Source organism: Gossypium hirsutum, chromosome A12 (genome assembly GCF_007990345.1).
Source record: "Gossypium hirsutum isolate 1008001.06 chromosome A12, Gossypium_hirsutum_v2.1, whole genome shotgun sequence".
NCBI classification, from domain to species: domain Eukaryota; kingdom Viridiplantae; phylum Streptophyta; class Magnoliopsida; order Malvales; family Malvaceae; genus Gossypium; species Gossypium hirsutum.
In genome coordinates, this window is record NC_053435.1 from 89,997,075 (window position 1) to 90,002,749 (window position 5,675).

At 38.0% G+C, this 5,675-nt stretch overlaps 1 non-coding gene across 1 annotated transcript; it reads left to right on the top strand.

The window, feature by feature from the left end:
* Positions 1–3,076: 3,076 nt before the first annotated feature.
* Positions 3,077–3,183, top strand: LOC121211863 (small nucleolar RNA R71). The gene has a single exon (XR_005907080.1). It is a non-coding gene; the product is annotated as a small nucleolar RNA R71 (small nucleolar RNA).
* Positions 3,184–5,675: the final 2,492 nt, after the last annotated feature.

The window sequence follows — 5,675 nt, forward strand, 5'->3', positions numbered from 1 at the left end:
TCATCAAGTCGTCTTGATGAGTGGTCAAAGTAAAACGAAGACAAATTTTAAATAAAAATCATAATTTCAGCCACAACTATCAACACTTAACAATTTTAATTAAACTAATCCATACTTTTGTGGCATTACATAATAGTAGCATGAATAACTTAAAAAAAATTGCAAAGAATATTGTATGGATGAAAAAATGTCAACACAAAAGGCATGAGAAATCATGAATATTTACGTAAACTAGTCAAATAGAGTAGAGAAATCACGTAATGAGTAAGAATTTTAACATGAGAAAGATAATAACTATTCTAGATATAACATTTGTATGATAAAAATAAGAAAGGAACATGAAAAATTGCATATTATTATGATAAATAGCCCTAGAAATCAGTAAGAATAAACGAGAAAAGAGTGAACAAATGCTAGAAAGAGGAGAATGGGAGTCAAAAATGGAGTTGGAACCACGCACGGCGTGGCAAGAAGGGCGTGTGGACTTGCAACGGCTAGGGTTAGGGTTTTGGGGTGAAGAAGACAATGAATAGTGCAGCCTATTTATAGATTTTGGGGCACACAGCCAGGTAACACGCCTTTGTTCCCCAATTTCAGCCCGTGTGATTCGTGAGTTTTAAATTTGGGCACGTCTGACATTTAGTACATGCCCGTGTTCCTTAGGCGTGTAGGTGCACACAATCGTGTCGCACGGCCGTGTCTGGCATTGTCCGCTTCTCCCACGCCCGTGTCAATCTAACAAGTTTGACCACGGGTGCTAGACACGGGCATGTCGCACGCTCGTGTAGTTTTAACAGGTTCACCCATGGTTCTTCCACACGGGCGTGTCACACGCCCGTGTTGTTTTGACAGGTTCAACCACGGCCATGTTGCACGGTCGTGGCATTTTTTCATAGCTCATGTTTGGAAACATCATTGCCCTATTTTCACACAGCCCTAAGCACGCCCGTATGCTTGGTCGTGTCTCTGTGGAAGACCTATATTCAAGAGCTTCGTTAGTAAGTTAGGTGTTGAAGACTAAATTTTGAAGAAGTTAATACAGTTAGTACTTGGGTTGCCTCCCGAGAAGCATTTATTTATCGTCTAAGCTCGGCTTACCTCTCCATTGAATGGTCATGGTGGTTCGAGGAGTTTATACTCTTCATTCTTGCTATCAATCTCATCAAAATAAGGTTTTAAATGGGTGTTTTTTACCTTAAAAGTGCCGAACTTGGGGTGACTTACCTCAACTGTACCGAATGGAAAAATACTAAGTACCGTAAGAGGGTTTTCTTGATTCGGTCTGGCAGTGACAATGTGAGGATCTGCGACATCTAGTAAGACTTTATTTCCAACCTTAAGTTGATTTGGAGAGGTGTCGAGCTCATTCTGGTGTAGTTTTGGTTTATCGTGTGTTCTCAGTTTATGTGTTCGCCATTCATCTAGCTCCTCTATTTGCAGCCTTCATTCTTCATGAGTAGGTCCTCTACTAATGCTTGAGAATGACTCATGTGCTTCCTTCATACTCATTTCCTGTAAAGTAGGTTGTACCATATTGTCAGTTTCAGTAGAATGGGTTAAACGATCACCTTCAATTTTCGATGTGTTGCCAGAATTGCGAGCTTAAAGGGTGATTGTTTCGTCTCCCAAACGGAGTGTGAGTTCACCTATGCCAACATCAATGATCGTTTTAGTAGTTGCTAAAAAAAGCCTTCCTAGAATTAAAGGAGTGTTGCTATCCTCTTTTATGTCTAAAACAATGAAGTCCACGAGAAATATAAATTTATCGATTTTAACTAGCACATCTTCAATAATACCCCTAGGAAATCTTATAGTTTTATCTGCTAATTGATTGCTCATCCTAGTCTGTTTGGGTTTCCCAAGACCTAATTGTTTGAACATTTTGTAGGGCATGACGTTAATACTAGCCCCTAAATCAACTAATGCATTATTAACATTTAAACTACCAATTAAGCAAGGAATTGTAAAACTCCCTGGATCTTTTAATTTGTTTGATAGCTTATTTTGCAGAATAGCTGAGCACACTGCGTTTAGCTCCACATACGATGCCTCGTCCAACTTCCGCTTATTTGCTAAAAGCTCCTTTAAAAATTTCATTGCGTTTGGCATCTGTGATAGAGCTTCAATAAACGGTAAGTTAATGTGTAAATTTTGTAAGAGTTTAAGGAATTTACCAAATTGTTTATCTGAGTGGTCTTTCCTTGTCGCATTGGGGTATGGCACACGAGGTTTATATTCGATATTCACTGATTTGTTTTTATTATGACCTACTTCACCTTGACCTTTGCTTACCACAGTTTCTTGCCTCGGTTCTGGCTCAGGCTCAACGACTCCTTCGTTATCTTAAATATTAATTGCGTTGAGCTATTCACTTGGGTTGGGTTCAGTATTACTTGGCAAGCTACCTTGTGGTCATTCAGAGATTAGTTTAGAAAGCTAGCCTATCTGAGTTTCGAGCCCATTAGATTGACACTTGTTGATTTTTAAGTGTTGTTTCGGTGTTTTGAAAATGGGTTTCTGACACCGATATAAACTTTAAGAGCATCTCTTCAAGGTTCAGCTTCTTTTTCTGTTGGTAGGGTGGTTGTTGGTAGCTTGGAGGTGGTCTCTGATTTCCTTGGCCTCCCCATGAGAAATTTGGGTGGTTCCTCCAACCTGCATTGTAAATGTTACTATATGGATTGTTTTGATATCGAGAATTATTACCCATGTAATTTAACTACTCGTTATCCATGTTGTGGCCATATTCCGAATGGCTTGTTCCACCTCCACTTGCTTCGCACTGCATTACTGGGTGAACTTGTGAAGAACTAAGAAAACCATCAATTTTCTTATTCCAGAGTTCTACCTGATTAGAGAGCATGGTGACCGAATCGATGTTATAAACACTAGCTATTTTTGTTGGCTTTATCCTCATGACTTGCCACTGATAGTTATTCAGTGACATCTCTTCATAAACTCATAAGTATCTTCAGGTGTTTTATTATTGATGATTCCGCCAGTTGCTGCGTCAACCATTTGCCGAGTCGAAGGATTCAGACCATTATGAAATGTTTGAACCTGAAGCCAAAGCGATAACCCATGGTGAGGGCACCTTCTCAGTAAGTCCTTGTATCTCTCCCATGCATCGTAAAGAGTTTCTAAGTCCATCTGTACAAACGAAGAGATATCATTACATAATTTGGCCGTTTTAGCCGGCGGAAAATATTTTAATAGAAATTTTTCGGTCATTTGTTCCCAAGTAGTGATTGACCCTCGTAGAAATGAATTCAACCACTGTTTATCTTTTTTCCTCAATGAAAAAGGGAATAACTGAAGATGAATGACATCATTAGAAACACCATTAATTTTAAATGTATCGCATAGTTCTAAGAAGTTTGCTAAGTGAGCGTTGGGATCCTCATGCTGCAAACCATCAAACTGAACAAATTGCTGTATCTTTTGAATAGTGTTAGGTTTTATTTCAAAAGTATTTGCAGCTACAGCAGGTCTAACTATGCTCGATTCAGTTCCTGTTAAAGAAGGTTTAGCATAATTATACATAGTGCATGGAGCAGGATTTTGATTAACCGCAATTACACGAGGTAGCTGATTGTCTTGGTTTTCAGCCATCTCTTCGATTGGGGGTTGAGTATCATCCTCTTGCTCGTTCTCTGTGTATCTTAAGCTTTGCTTTATTTCTCTTTGGTTTCTGCGAACTGTGAGATCGATTTCTTCATCGAAAAGTAGTGGTCCTGACGGGTTTCTTCTAGTTATAAACTATAAAAACCTGCCAAGAGAAAGAAAAAGTAAAGTAATAAATAATAATAAATTAAATTAAATTGAAAGAAAAATAAATGGCTAAAGTAATAAAAATTGAGTGTTCCTAATCTCTTAGTTCCCCGACAACGGCGCCAAAAACTTGATCGCGTTATTTCGTGATAGGTTTTAAATATTTATAATTAATCGTTCTTGAAACTAACTATTATCGCGATATAGGTAAGTGTACCTATCGAACAATAGTATAGTTTTAGCAAGACCGGATTGTCAAACCCAAAGGAACTAAAAGTACTAGTATGACTGTCTTTTTATTATCTAGCCTAAGAATAAAGGGGTTTTGTTTTAACTAACTAATTATCTAAACTAAGAATTCACAGAGAATGGAATTGGGGGATTACTTTTGGAAAACGATTGAATTAAGACAATACCTAAGGAATAGTCCACTTAGACTGTACTTGTTATTCTGGCTCTGAATCGAACGATTTATTCATTTAACTTGTTCCGTGGATATCCCTAAGTTATGTTATTATCCCTATTCAAGACTAATAACGTCTAATCCCTAGATTGAATAATCGATACTTTTCTCTAATTAACACGCTAAGGTTGCATTAACTCGATCTATGGATCCCCTTATTAGGTTTCACCCTAATCCAGAAAAATCTTGTCACCCTATGTCTAGGCACGCAAACAACTCCGCTTAATTATGACAAATGTACTCTTAGACAGGGTCTATTCCTCCTCTGAATAAGAGCTTATCTTGAATTAGCATCCTGGGATATCAAAACAAGAGTTAAGAACACATAACTAAGAACAAGTCAAATATTTATCATATAATTCAGAAAATAATAACAAGATTCGTCTTAGGTTTCATTCCCCTTAGGTATTTAGGGGTTTTAGTTCATAACTAAATAAGAAAACATCTCATAATAATAAAGAATACAAAACATAAAGAAAACCTAAAACACCTAAAGGGGAAATTGAGGAGAGATCTTCAGTCTTGATGATGAATCTGGCTTCTAAGATTGATCAATCGGCTTCCTTGGAGTAATTTCTTACTCCCTCCCTGTGTGTCCCTCTTTCTTCCTCCTCTAGGGTGTATTTATAGGCTTTGGAATGCCTAAGAGCCCTCAATATTAGCTTTTTCTTAATTGGACTCAACTTGGGCTCGGCAGGGATACGCCCGTGTGAATCGTGCTTCGAATTTGCCAAATTGACACGGCCGTGTTGTCTACCCGTGTGAGGAAGTCCAGGCAGTGTTGATTTCGTACTTTGGCCTATTTTCTCCATTTTTGGCCTGTTTCTCGTTCCTTTCGCTTTCTTATGCTCTCCTAAGTATAAAACATGAAATTAAAGCATTAGGAGCATCAAATTCACCAATTCTAAGGGAAAATTATCCATAAAATGCGTTAAACATGGAGTAAAATTATGTATATATTACGGTTTATTACATACAATTCAGATAATAATAACAAGATCCATCTTAGGTTTCATTCCCCTTAGGTATTTAAGGGGTTTACTTCATAATTATGTAAGAAAACATCTCAAAAGAGTAAAGATAACAAAACATAAAGAAAACCCAAAACTCCTAAAGGAAATTGAAGGGAGATCTTCAGTCTTGACGATGAATCTGGCTTCTGAGATGGATCAATCGGCTTTCCTTGAGTAGTTCCTTGCCTCCTACTCTATGTCTCCCTTTTCTAATGCCTCCTCAGGTGTTTAAATAGGCTTTAGAATGTCTAAGAGCCTTCAAAAGTGGCATTTTTCGAATAGGACTATACTTGGGCTCGCCCGTGTGCGATTGCTTCAGATCGTGGTCAAGGTTGTTAAATAGGCACGGGTATGTGGTCGACCCATGTGAGTCGTGCTTCGATTTTTCCAAATGGACACGACCTTATGGACTACTCATGTGAGGAAGT